Source organism: Sciurus carolinensis, chromosome 2, assembly GCF_902686445.1.
Source record: "Sciurus carolinensis chromosome 2, mSciCar1.2, whole genome shotgun sequence".
Taxonomy (NCBI): Eukaryota; Metazoa; Chordata; class Mammalia; order Rodentia; family Sciuridae; genus Sciurus; species Sciurus carolinensis.
Genome location: NC_062214.1, coordinates 127,100,569 through 127,115,948, shown reverse-complemented (window position 1 = coordinate 127,115,948; position 15,380 = coordinate 127,100,569).

Sequence of the window (15,380 nt, the reverse complement as noted above, 5' to 3'; positions counted from 1 at the left end):
GGAGTGGGACAGGCACATTACTATTGATGCCCGAAGTCTGGGTCTCGGTTGGCATCTTGCTCTGGTGCCCTTGAAGTTCCTACTTCATTACAGAATGATTTTACAAATAGAAATTTAATGAATTCAAGGAGAAGAGGGCAAAACATGTGCCCCCAGCAGAGTATGTGGGATGAGAAGAGGTGGAGCAAGGCAGGGGAATAGGAAAGTCCAAACATAGTCAAGGAGGTCTTTGGAGACAGTGATCATTGTCCTCACTCCACCCCTGACACATATTAGGCCTTCAAATATTTGGTGAATTTCTGTAAGCATCTACTTACCTATTCTAGGGAAGTTTTCAGCTAGATGCAGAGCTTCTTCTCTGTCACTAATAACTATGACTGCTAAGACGACAGCCACCAGCAGCTTGCTCATGGTGGAACTGAGCTTGCTCAGTAGTGAAGAAGAAACTTTGTGCAGAAAAGATTATATATTTTTTAAAAAATGAATGTGTCTCAGAGTGATTTTCACTGTTTTATTTATTTTTTCTTAAAGTGCAAGTTTACTACAACGTGCAAATGGAAAAGTGCATAAAGGGAACACAATCATGTATCACGTAACTCACACCCAAAAAAGGTCATTTCAGCACCCAGAAGCCCTCTCCCACTCCACCCTCCACCATCCTGACCTCTAGCACCATAGATGGGTTTTGCCTCGTTTTGAAAAACACACACACTTGCACAGCATAAATTCTTTTGTATTTAGCTACTTTTGCCCAACACCTTATTTTTTATGTGTAATTCTTGTTATTTGCAGTTTGTTCACCCCCATTGCAGTATTTTGTTTATAAGCACATCATAATTTTAATTGATCACTTATGATGGATTGATTCCAGCTTTTTACTATTCCAGATAATGTTGGTGTGAGAGTTCACATGCTCTTGTGTACATAAATGCCCATTTTTGTGACGTATACACCAAGCAGTGCAGTGGGTGATTCAGGGGTTGTGTATATGATCAGCTTCCACAGATACTGCCAAACGGCTTCACAAAGTGATAGTTAGCTTTTGTACAAAGCCAGATGCCAGAGATGTTCAGAGAAGGTGAAGAACAGAGAGTGAGGAAATTGTCCCTAGGCCTATGATTTGGAGCCTAAGGGGACTTCATGAAAAGGATGACAACCTTCAAAGGAATAGGTCCCACCAATCGTTAACACATCACTGGCGTGATCTGACAACCTGCTTCCTCAGGTTGAGGAAGGAAGGCAGAATCACAATACAGAAGGCATAGGACAAGGGGGAGACAAGGAAAAAGATCCAAAAGGATGATACCCATGATGCTACGGCACTGCAAACAATTTTACTCTATAAAGAATGGCAAATTAGGGGGTCGGGATTGTGGCTCAGTGGTAGAGCACTGACCTGGCACTCGTGAGGTCCTGGGTTCAATCCTCCGCACCACATAAAAATAAAATAAAGGTATTGTGTCCATCTTACAGCTAAAAAGAAAAAAAAGAATGGCAAATTAAACTGGTTGATATAACTAATCAGACCATAGGACTCTAGTTTTATGAACATGCACCCCAGGAACTTCTATATGCACAGATGCACATTTGTGAAGTACCTACCACCAGCCTTCTGGAGACTACAGTCCCCACAGAGCAGGTTACAACCAGAATGTAGCAAAATGTGCATTCAGCATGTATACATTTGCATTTTTCATGAAATTTCCTAAACTTGTTTGGGGGTTTGTGGCTACTTAAAAGTTATTAATCAAGACAGCTTTTCTGGGAATAAGACTCTTTACCACTGCTGGTATTCACAGGAAAAGAACAAAAGCTTATCACTGATCTTTCCCATAAGATTTTTGTAGAAAGTTTAATTTGCAAATAAGTAAGCCAAAGTGGAAATGCCAGATGCTATCAGACAAGAGGATCAGATTTTTCATTTAAATGTGCTCATCCCTCTTTCTGTTGGATTCGGGCTTTCCTCTGAATGTCTCAGGAAACTCATTTGCCAGGAGTGACTCAGAATTAACCCACTCTGTGAGACTTGGTTATCAAAGCAAAGACGAATGCAATGTTCTGTTTACAAAAAGAAAATTATGAAGCCTTCAAGAACTATATATGCATTTCATACTTATCTCTTTGCAATTCAGAAATGAGTCCTATAGTAGTTCTGGTCCCCTGTCAGCTGAGGTCCCTTCTGACACATTGCTACAGCAGAGAGCTACTACCTGAGCACTTGACCCCTTCATATCTCCCTTTTCTCAAATTGGTTTTCAGCTCAGGAGTGATTTGCTCCGCAACAGATGCAGGCTCACAAAGATAGGGATGGCCTATCCTTGTAGAGAGCAGTCCAGCTCACGCTTACATTCATTTCCTTGGGGCCATTTTTCTGAATTAAACTTGGCATGGCCCTGCCTGTTTGCTTTTGATCTGACGTGCTGGACAAGGAGTTCAGTTCATTTGCTGTCTCTCCGGCAACCATGTCCAAGAGCATTATCCAGTAGGAGGTCTAAGGAAGCTGCCACTATCAGCGGCCAACAGGCACACTTGAAAATTCATGAGCAATTTGTAAAGAGGCAGGAGTCCTTCCCCTCAGTGCTTGAACTGCCCTGCCACTAAGATGCTGGCTGAGCTCATACAAAGAGGGGAAATCAAACCGAGCCAAGAATTCAGTAGTGATTCCAAGGCACCATAAGGATCCAGAAGCCTCTGACTTGCCTCTGAAATATACCCAGATTACACAGAACTGGCATGACCAAAATTTAGCTAGGCAAGCTGATATACAAGTCAATTAACACACAAGACCTGTAGTTATGAGCACTCACCTTATAAGCCTCAATACATACAAGTGGATATTTATAAAGCACCTTCCACCAACCTCCTGGGGACTACTTAGGTCCTCCCACAAGTCAAGAAGTAATGAAGTTCTGAGTGAACACCATCTAGAGCACTTTAAGAAACTATGTATCTATCTCATTCAAATAAGTGTACTTTCTCTTCTCTTGTGAATTTCTTTGGGGTGGGGGGGGCTCTGGTATCACTTTCCCTAGTTTCCTTCAAATTTTCCAGCTTTCCAAGCTCAGTTGATTCTATCTAAATACACACACACACACACACACACACACACACAAACACACACTTTAACCCCATCCCTCATTCTACTCGCTCTTTTAACTCTGGCCCATTTACCTTTGGAAATGCATTCCCTTCCAGCCCCTGAAAATGGTAAGCAATAACTCAAAACTCCCTAGAAACTTAGGTAAAAGAAAACTACGCTGAAGGTATCAGTGTCATCAAGTTCTAGAACACTTTAAAGTGCATAGAAAGCCTGTCTGAAATTTTATCAAAAAAAACAAAAATGTCCTCTATCCCTTTATCCTCTACAACATTCAAAACAAATAACAGCTATTTGATATTCATTGTTCTTTTGCTTGGCTGAATTGCCAGTGCTACCAGAAGAACACAACTTTTTATTGCAAATATAAAGTATTTTGTTGTAAATGCGTGGTCAAATTATGGATTAAATTTACTGATGGATTAGATGGGGGAACTGACCTTTGTCAATAAATTGAATTTCAAGCATTTTAAGTTCTGAACAACTGACAACTAATGAAATTTTTGGAACACAGTAAATATAACCTGTTTATAAGTCAAGGATAGACTTTAGTATAATTCTCATCTTATTTTCTTTGTTGGTGCCAGTCTTTGATGGATCTTGCTATCATATTTGACCCTCTTCTTTATTTAATCTATCCCAAAGGTGGGCCTCAGTGCTGGGCCAAGATGCACAAAATCCAGTAGGTAATCGTGCTTGATTATTTGTATTTCCAGGTTCTGCACATGAATAATTATAATATCTGATTCTGACTAAATCCTCACTTTAGGAAAAAAAGTTAGGAGACCAATCCACTGGGAAAAAGCTCATGAGATACAAAAGCTTACACTTAACTACCATCATATTTAATCTTCCTCCCTATGGCTGTGTCCTTTTCTGAACTTCAACAATTAATCTTAGGAAGTGGCGCAGTTTTGTTGAAATAATGAAAATGTAGAGTATATTGACATGCAGCTAATTTAATCTTGGAGACCCAGAGGCTATAAAAAGCAAAGAAATTGCATAGTTAATCACAAAATATTGTCATAGGAGGGAACATATACATGTTTATAGTCATAAAATTTGAAAATCAGGTTGAAGAAGTTTTCTAGCTGTTTGATTCCTCCAATTCTGGAAGTGCCTTCCATATTAGGTCTCCCTCGAGTTTGTCTTTTAATTGTTGATGCTCTTGAATGGATAAGGGTAAATCAAACACATACATTCCATAAGGAATCCAAAAGTTGACAACAGTCATTACTTTTGAAAGTACTTCTGGATCTAATAGACAACATAATGAACTAACTTCAATCTTTATTCCTTACCATTTTTGAGTAATTTCTGATGAAGAGCCCTCAACCTATTTAAATGATATTCTCCTTATTCTGTTTCTTAAAAATCAAATGAACTAGAGGTGTTTCAGAAGCCTCTGAGTCTCCAGACAGCAGAACCTAGTGAACAATTTCTATTTGTTTCTCATTTCTTATCCATACACTAAAGAACCTTCACAGAGTAGGGTGATTAGTGGGATTCAAAGCATCCCAATTGACCAGCTCCCATGTTCCACAACCCCTTCCCCAGGTTAGTGTCAGGAGGACCCAAGTTCAGAACCAACAGAGGATGAATAGAAGGATCAGACAGATGGAAATCGACTGTTAATGATACAGCTTTAGGGAAAGCTGGCCGGGTATGATAAGCAAGTAGACTTAGTACTGTTGCCTGAATTAATCCTCCCAGACTCACAGACTATCTAGTTAGGGACAGTGCTTTTCCTTTAGTCTTGTCACAGTGGAGACAGTAGGCCAACACAGCATATGCTCTGTATGCAGGCAGTTCCCAAAGAAAGAGAAAGTGGAAGGGACTAAATAAAGGAGTGCTGGCAGTGACTCCCACATGCTCTGTTTCCTCTTCCATCCTTATTAATGTGATCAGCCTCACCCGCCTTCTCTCTGCTCACCAAGACTAAGCCAGAAGAGGGTGGTGAGAGACCAGCAGAGTTGCACTATTGCAGAGGTTCTCAAACTTCAACCTATACCAGAATCACTTGGAGGTCTTGTTATTAACTCAGGTAACTAGGCAGAGTCTCTGATCCAGTAGGTCTGGGTGAGATCTGAGAATCTGCATTTCTAACAAGCTCCTCTGTGATACCCAATCACTGCTCTAATGCAATGCTTCTCCCCATGGACAAATATTGCAACCACTAGGAGAGAGGAGTGTTTCCTGTTTTCACTCCTCAGCTCTTTCCGTTTCCTTTTGAACTCATGAGGCTGAGCACTTAATCCTATAGTCTAGCAGGAGTGTGGCTTGTTCCCTGGAGAAGTTCGTTAAAATAGCACAGTTCCCACTTCACCAGGTTTCTCCCTCAATAGTAACCATAATTCCCTCTTGGGACCGCTAATATACAGTGATGATTTTTGTCCCCAGAGAGCTATGAAATGGATTAGAACATAAATTAATGCAAAGGCTGGACTGGATTCAATCACTCCCTACTCTATTGCCCATCCTACATTATATCCACTAACATTGTCCACAATAGCTCATTAGAGATTCTACAGTGAAATTAAAAGACAGCACTAAGATATTCCACAAAAATGTCAATAAAGTGAAACAGACATTATTACCTCATGTACATATATGAGTGCATGACCAATGTGATCCTACAATATGTACAATCAGAAAAATGAGAAATTACACTCCATTTATGTATGATCTACCAAAATGTCTAAATGCATTCTACTGTCATGTATGACAAATTAGAACAAATAAAAAATTAATTTTAAAAAAGTTACAAGTTTGAGTATACACCTTCTTTCATTATGAATTTCCCAGATTAAAATTTACAACTCCAAAATGAAATCCCTTGAATATTAACATCTAAAATTAAATTATCTGGTGTCGAAAGCCAAAAGAAATCAAAGACCCAAATTCCATTCTCCCCAGTTTCTGAGTCCTCCATATCTAGGTAGAATTATGGTTTTTCAGCAGCTGTAGTTAAGTTCTTTTCCACTGGAACAAGTATAGTTCTCCTAGGACCTTAAAAATTCCACTGCACTCATATGTGTCTCCCTCTGGAAGAAATCAAAGAGAACCTTGAATACTACTGGAGGACCAGTCTCACATCCACTTGTTTTAGAAAACACATCAAACCCTTAGCAGTCAGCATCTAATCCAGGCAAAGTTTCATTCCCAGAACCCTTAATTTAGGATTGCCAAAGACCATAGCAGAGACCCAGTGATATCTGAGAAGGGGACTGATAAAATGAGATCGGCTGTGTATAGTGGTGCACACCTGTAAACCAAGAGACTAGAGGTGCTGAGACCAGAGGACTGGGAGTTCAAAGCCAGCCTCAGCAACATAGAAGAGCCCTAAGCAATTTAGTGAGACCCTGTCTCAAAATAAAACATAAAAGGGCTGGCAATGTGGCTCAGTAGTTAAGTGGCCCATGGGTTCAATCGCTGGTACAGAAATAAATAAATAAAGACAGAATCTTGGTTTCAGTCATGCCAGGATGCTGCTCATTCCATGTCTTTGTTGAGTCATTCCATGACTTTGAACTCAAAATTTGAATAACATGTCCCATATAGAAGCTAATTATGTACCATTTTCACCATGTTAGAGGTAGGGGACAGGAAGGCTATCTATGCATACTATATAAATAGAGGGTGGAATTTGAGGCATAGTTTCCTTGTGACAAAATGTAGATATTTGCAATGGTAACCAGCCTAGTCACCGGGTCTTTTTGTAGTAATTTTATTTCCAACCCAGCAGGTTGAAAATATCCTAATTCCATTTGTCTTTGAAAATTGTTTCTGGCATGAAGTGAATGGGGTTCTGCCTAGTGACTCAGTCCCCCCATCTCTTGTGAAGCAGCACCTCCAGTCCTGTGGCACAGTGCTAGTAGTCATTGTTTCCTGCTCTGAGATTACTGGGACCCGGGAAGCCTGCCTCTCGGGAGGTTTTCTCCTACCCTTTGCTTTCCAGGTGCATGCACGCTCTTGCATGTTTGCAGTTGTACATTTTTATTACTGGGTAACTTGAATATGACAAAATTTGTTTGTCCAATTACCAGTTAGTGTACATCTAGGTAGTTTCTAGTTTTTAGAAATTACAAATGAGACTATTATGAACATACATGTACACGCTTTTCTGTGAACATGGTTTTTAACTCTCTTAGATAAATATCTAAGTGTGAGATTGCTGGGCCATATTGTAGGTGCATATTCAGCTGTTTAATAATAAAGTGCAAACTGTTCCCTGAAGGGCTGTGCTGTTTTACATGACCATACGCCATGCATGAGGTTCTAGTTGCTCCATAATCATCTCAGCATTTGGGTCAGTCTTTTAGTATTTTTAAATGTTAAAATTTTAAATAGTTGTTTTTTTTTTTTTAAGACTCTGGCAGTCTTCTCATGTTAGCCACTCTATAATTGTCATGCTGTCTCATTTGCAATTTCCTAATGACTCAGGGTGTTGAGCAATTTTCATGTACTTATTTCTACATCCATCTTCTTTTGTGAAGTACCTGTGTATATCTTTTGTCTATTTTTTAAAAATCAAATTGTCTCTTCCTATTATTGAATTGTGAGAGTTCTTTGTGTATTATGAAGACAAAACCTTTTGTATGTTTTATAAACATTTTCTCCCAGGTTGTAAGTTGCCTTTGCATTTTCTTAACAATGCTGTTTAAAGAGTAGAAGTTTTATGGAGGTTTTTTTGGGAGGGTGGTGCTAGGGATTGGGGCACTCAAACACTGAGCCACACCCCCAGCCTTATTTTGTATTTTATTTAAAGACAGGGTCTCACTGAGTTGCTTAGCCCCTCACTTTTGCTGAGACTGTCTTTGAACTCAAGATCCTTCTGCTTCAGCCTCCCAAGCCACTGGGGTTACAGGCGTGCATCACCACACCTGGCTAAAGAGTAGAAGTTTTAAATTCTGATGTTCAAGTTCCTAATCTAAGGAATTTTTGCCTACCCACAGGTCACAAAGTGCTTTTCTTCCCCCTAAAATTGTTTAGTTTACCTCTTAGATTTGTTTCAAGTTTATTTTTGCATAGGCTATGAGAAAAAATTCAAAGTATTTTCTTTCCCTCCCCATACAGATTATTCTATCACCATTTACTTAAATATTTATCCCTACTTTATTGAATTACCTTGGTGCTTTTGTAAAACATCAAGTGGTCATATGTGTGTGTGTCTCTTTCTGAACTCTATTCTGATTCATGAATATATATGCCTCTTCTTGTGACAATACGCCACTATCAGTCCATACGACTTTATAAAAAGTCTTAAAATTATGGTGCATCCTCTAACTCTGTTCTTCATATTCAAATTCTTTTGTCTATTTTATGCTTTTGCATTATCATAGGAGTTTTAGAATTTGCCAATTTCTAGAAAATACCCAAAGAAATTTATATTGAAATTGCTGGAACCTATACATCAATTTGAAAAGAAACACATTGAGTGTTCTAACCCATAAGCATGGTATATCTCTTTATTAATTTAGGTCTTTAAATTTCTTTCTTAGAAGTATTTTGCAGTTCAGTGTACGGGTCTCACATATTTTGCTAAATTTGTCTTAAGTTTTTCATGTTTTCAGTGTTATTATGGTACTTTAAATTGTCGGTTTTCAATTATTCATCTGTATCTATGAGAGTGGGGATTTTTCTTTTTTCATCTGTGAATGATATGGCGAGTTGTAGTACTGGATTTCTAATATTAAATCAATCTGGCATCTTGCCATGAGCCCCACTTGATCATTAGGTGTTATCCTTACTATACATGCAGGATTCGATTTGCTAAAGTTGTATTGAGAATATTTTTACATCTATGTTCATGAAAAATGTTGGTCTGTAGTTTTCTTCTCCTGTGATGTTTTTTCTCTGGTTTTGGTACCAAGGTAATGCTAACCTCATCAAATTAACTGGAAATATTATTTCCTCTTTTATTTTCAGGAAGCATTTCTCTAGAGTTGGTGTGTTCCTTCCTTAAATGTTTAGGGTTGTTCACTGTAAAGCCATCTGAACCTGGGGTTTCCTGGAGGCTTGTTCAATTGTGAATTTAATTCCTTTAATGGATATAGCTTATTTATCCATCCTCCTATTCTTTAGATTTCTGTTCTTTAAAAAGGGCAGTGATATATCCTTTAGTTTTCTATTTTCTTTTAGATTGAACAGTGGTAATTTGTATGATTTAATGCATCTGTCCATTTTATTTAAGCTGTAGATTTTATCCAAACAATGTTCATAATTTTCTTTTATTATCCTTTACTATCTGGAATATCTGAAGCAATTTCAACTTTCTTTTTCATATTGATAATTTGTATTTTCTTTCTTATTTTCCTGATATTTCTAGAGATTTATCTAGTTTATTGATCTCTTCAAAAGACCAATGTTTTAGTTCTCTACTGTTGCTGTAATAAGTTACCACAAACTTAGTGACTTAAATCAAAACAAATTTGTTACTTTACACATCTGAAGGTTAGGAATCTGAAATGAGTGTCCTGGGGTTTGGGTCAAGGTCAGCCAGTCACAGGGCTGGTCCCTCTGAGGCTCTGAAGGCAGCCTCTTTCTCTCGGCTTTTTTAGTTTCCAGAGGACAGCTGCACTCTTGGGCCTGTTACCCTTCTTGCGCTTCCACCTTCTTGCTTCTACCAACACATTCCAGCCCCTAGCTCTAACGGTCCTACCTCCCTCTGATAAGGTTGCTCTCAGAACCTTGGAGGACCCACCTGGGTAAAACCCATGACTATTCACACTTGCAAAGTCTCATTTGCTACATAAAGTAATATATTCTCAGGCCCCCAAAATTAGGACAAGATCATCTTTGGAGGACCATTGTTCAGACTACAGCTGTCAGCTTTTGATTTCATTATTTTTCTACATTGCTTACCCATTTTCTGTTTTACTGATTTCCACTGTGGTCTTCATTTTTTCCTTCCTTCTTTTGGTTTTAATTTACTCTCTTTCTCTTGTTTCTTTTGATGGAAGTTTATGTCTTTGCATTGAAATAGGTCTTCCTTTTTAATAAAAGCATTCATGCTATAAACTTCCCTCTAAATACTATTTAAGATGAATCCCAATGATTTTTATATATTGTATTTTCAATTTTATTCAGTACAAAAATTTTAATTTGCTGAAATCATCTTTGACTCTTGTATTATGTAAAAATGTGTTTCTAATTTATAGTTTGCTAGATATATTTATTTTAATTCCTAATTAATTCAATTATGTGCTAGTTTGATTTCCTTGTATGTTTTGACCCTTTTAAATTTATTGAAACTTGTTTTATGACTCAGTTTTATGTGTGTGCATCTGCTGAATATGAATATGTTTTCTTCTGTTTTAGAGTGAAGTATCATAAATATCAATTAGACCAACTTGGCTCATGATGGTCATAACTTGTATGTCTTTACTTATTTTCTATTTTTCTACCAATTACTGGGAGAAATGTTTTGAAATCTTCAACTATAATTGCGGATTTGACTTTTTCTTCTTTTGGCTCTGTAAGTTTTTGCTTCATAGATTTTGAAGTTCTGTTACTAGGTTCATATCAACTTAGGATAATTATGTCCTCTTGAGGAATCAACCACTCCATTACTATATTAGTCTTTTGTTGTTGTTGTTGCCTTAACAGGATGACTGAGACTGGGTACTTTATAAAGAAAAGAGGTTTATTTAGACCACAGTTTTAGAGGCCGAAAGTTCAAGATCAGGTAGCCCCATCTTTTCAGCTTCTGGTGAAGATCTCAAGGCAGATGGCATCACAATGGTGAAAGCACAATGGGAAAGTGGCAAGTAGCACCTGTGGAAAAAGGAGTCAAGGGAGGTTCCAGGCTTCCTTATAACAACCCTTTCTCATGGGAACTAATCCCCTCTAGGAGACCAGTATTTATCTCTTCCAAGGAGGGGCCCCCATGACTTAATTACCATCCTCTAGGTCCCACCTTTTAAGGGTCTCACCACCTCTGAATATTGCCACACTGAGGATCCAACCTCCAGTCCATGAACCTCTGGCAAACACTCCACCATATCCAAACCACAGAAATCACTGTTCACACCTAGTAACAGTCTTTGTTAAGTCTTCAAAAATTTTATAAAAGAGGACCGGAAGCTGGAAGGCTGATCTGGTCCTGCCTATTTATGCTAGGCATGTAATTTTAAAGTTATAATAATATCATACATAAATTACTGATATGATGCATGAAATGTTTCTTCTTTTGCTTTTTAAGGCCTTGGACAATAGTTCTGCAGCCAAGCAGTAAGTTGTTCCATCTCCTGTACTTTGAAGACTGACGTATGGAACCATTCTCTGCCCCTCTAACCAAAGCCTCAGTTCAGCTCCCTATTTACTGAGACCAGTGCAGCTCTTGCACATTTGCCTTGCCTGTGCGAAAACAGCTACTTGCCTATGGATAAAGTTGTCATTAGCTGCAAGGTCAAAATCTCTTTGGACTATGCTTACTGATATGGAAGGCCCAAAGCTGCCAGCCCAGGTCTCACCAGACAAAAGTCAATTATACAACTGTAAAAATCAGTTATGTGGCGCTACAAATCCCTACAATCCACAAAGTATGACCCATGCCTCTTCCACCTTAGGCTTAACCACTTAGTCAAACCCTTGTGTTTTGGGCTCTACAGATGGGACTGCTTGTTTGTCTTTCAAGTTTCCTGAATAGTGCTCCAATGTTTGGGGGAGGGGGAAATGCCATTTATTGGCTCCCTCAAACTCCATCACTCTCCCGCGCTGATGCCAATCATCATAACCGATCACAAGGGATGTGTCATAAGGCTTGTTTTCCCCTCATCCAGCCCCACACATGTCTTAGGGCTTGAGTTGTGTTTTGTTTTTTTCCTGTACCTTGTACCCTTCTCTAAGTCAGTGTCCCTTGCTCTGTTTCACAAAGGAAAACAGTATCCTGGGGTGGTGACAAAGTGGGACAGTCCCACACTGAGCGGGTTCAGTGGAGGATCAGCCACATCTAGGACCCCAGCAGGCATCCTCTGCTGGCTGTGTCATGCCTGCCTCTCTCGGTACTGACTGCCCTCATCCCTGGTTTCCCACCCGAGTCAGTTCCTCCTTCATATGGCCTCTGGCTGCCTCCACAGTTGTGCCTGGGATCACCTTCTGCTCTCCCACCTTCAGCCTCAAGGACCCTTAAACTCTCTCCTGGGGAGGAAGAAGCAACCATCAGCCTCCCCACTGACTCTTATTCATCTTTAGGTTTTTCTCCCTTTAGGGGCATCTCTTTTGATCCTCAAGAACCTTGTTTGGAGGGCAAACCAAGGAAAATAAAACTCAATGTTTCCTGTTTCTTTCTCTTTTCATCGGGATACTCTGACTGGAGAAAAGTCCAGACATGCAGGAAAGTACAGAGAGCATAGAGATTAACATTTCAGGATTCTAGGTCAGTACACAGTTTTGCACACACAGCACCAAGAGGGTCTCAGAGTCCTTCCAAAGGTGCTCCTTCCTTCAGAAGCCCATTCCATAAGAGTCATCCAATATAGGCTGAGTGGTGGCCCATATCTGTAATCCCAGCAACTCAGGAGGCTGAGGCAGGAGGACTGCAAGTTTGAGGCCAGCCTCAGCAACTTAGTGAGACCCCGTCTCAAAATTAAAAATAAAAATAAAAAAAGAAAGGACGGGTAAAGCTCTCCTGGTTTCAATTCTCTATACCTAAAAATAAAAATGAAACAAAAAAAAGAGTCATCTCACATGGAAAAAAAATTAACCATCTAAGTCTAGTCAAATGATAGTCCTGATAGTTTAGTTAGTTGGGGGTGGAGGGTTATAAATGAAGGAAGTGGGCTGTGGCTGGAAGGTTAAGTGGCATGCCAAGACACGTGGTAAGAAGCAAAGCTGCTGATGCCTAGTCCTTTATACAGAAACACAATCTGGCGTGATTCCATGGGAGTGGTTGACAGCTAGCCCAGAGCAAGTCTGAGCCACAAGGCAGAGGCCAACCTGCAGAGGCTGCTTGCTTCTACCTTGAACCTGCACCGGGAAAGACGGGAGAGGAAGAGCAGGAGTAGGAGAATTCTGACAGGCTCTCAGCATTGGCGAGCTGGTGTCTGCACACCCTTCTCCCAGAAAACCAAACCCAGCGGACTCTCTTCAGATGCCTTTTGATTGTTTCTTGATCAAAGCTATTTTCTAAGAATTTTCCACCGGCCTTCATAAACAGGATTTAAGTGTAATATAGAAAATTCAGGGAGGAGGAATACATACTCAAGGGAGGTGGAGCTGGGTGCAGCCAGAGCTCCAGGCTGCAGCATGTGCTAGAATTTCAGTCGTCGATGTTGCATCCCTTCTGGGCCGTTCTTTAATTGCTACAATAATATGATGTTTTCAAAATTATTCACATCAGCAGAGAGAGTACTGTTGTGATAGGACTCTGAGGTCAATTTTTATTTGGGTGAGGCAGAGATACAATGGGGAAAATCCCTGGTGCTTGGTAGGGTATGAAATATTAAATCTGGAGAAAATGGGTACTTGATGGGGTTTCCAAAGTTGATAAAGGACAAGAGTGGTTTTTGGTCTGGTTTTCTTTTGCCAGCTGACTTTGAGGATTCAAGTTTCAAAAGGGGTCATTCTGAAGGAATTTTAGCCATCCCTGCCAACTGTAATTATGGCTAGATTCTAACTGGTACCCTGAATAAGCTTCAAATAGAACAGTAGGCTCAGCATCTATGGTTGTCCAGAAACATCCTTTGCACCGCAACTGAGGCTGGGTCTACAAAGCCCAAAGTACAGTCCTGATGCCGTCACTCTCCAGGGGCAGCACAGTCACTTCTCACCTGACGCATTCACATCGCAGCTACCCAGGTTGTTCCCACCTTTGAGCCTTGGGCTGCACTCTTTGCTCAGTCTAGACTGCTCTTGCCAGATCTGGCTTTTTCTCATCATTCAGGTTGCTCCTCAGGGTGGCCTCCCTGGCCCCAGGCTATGTGCCAGAACCTCTCCTCCCTACCTGCGTGTAATATTGTCTTCAAAGCAGTGATTACTATTCTTTCTAATTTATTCTTTCTTTTACTCTCCCCTATTAGAAACTACACCCCATGAAAACAGGAACCTTACCTCCCTTGTCTGCTGCCCCCAAGCACCTACACCAGTGCCTGGCACATAGCAGACACTCGAGAAATGCTAAATAAGTGAGGGGAAGGATGATGGGATGAAGTACCCAGTGCTGCCCCTGTGGGAGGCCAGCTGCTCCACTCATCCAGAGGAGCCCACACGCTTGCAAGTGTCCTGCAGGCCTCCAGGGAGCACATCCGGGCACCAACACAGCTTGCTAGGTCTTGGGTTTGTATTGAAAGTGGTATCTGCCAAAATAGTGGGAGGAGTCGTAGAGCTTCCTCATTTCAGATACAGGGACCGTTTCTTAACCTATTTCTCTCAGTGGTGACCCAATTTGAACAACTGTAGTTTCTCTCCTTTTCTTTGAAGGATCATTCACAATCTATGGCCTGTACTTGTTGCAAGAGTTGAAAGATGGGTCTGGGGAAAGTTGAACCATGGGAGATAAGTTTACTGGTCCTGGTTTTTTGCAAGACAACGTGGTGGATTTCTTAAGATCAAGGCAATCACTATTCATGTGCTTCATTGACAAGAATTTTTGAATTAATGAAAACCTCCCCCAGGTCACCTAGTTCAACATTTCACCATGTATGCACTTTGCTTGACAGGATTAATGAACAATTATCCAGCCTTTGCTAGAATAGATTCAATGACACTACAGGGTAGGCAGCCAATATTTTGGCCCCTGGGAAAACTTTCCCTAGGCTATTTTCCAATAAAATTGATTCCTTATTTTTTTAATTCTCTGAGAAGTTGGTGGATATTTTTAAGTTTGGCATTTGGACCATATGGAGTAAAATATTTAGAAATGTTTAGACTTAGTTTGTCCCTTATGAAAACAAGATTGAGAATAACCTAAAAGAAAATATAACACCATTGGCACTCCCATTCCTAAACACATTCTGTTTGGCACCTCTCTGACATTCTGTGAGGTGAGGAAGCCTGGAGTTTAAATTTCATTTGCATGTTATCCTACTGTGATAGGAAATTATTTCTCCTTGGCCAACGCTTATCATGCAGATTGCTCTAAAATCAGATTACAGCTGCTTGTTTTGATTGATTAGTTAGTTCTGCCTTTAAAAAAAATCACTTATGTCTCCTATCTGTGAGCGTAAAGCTTAGAAACCCATTACAACATTTGCTTGTGAGCTCCTGAAGGTGTTTTAACACAAAGCTGGGCAGAAACCACCTCTACATAAAAGTAAGGTAGAAACAAATTTCTTTATAATCA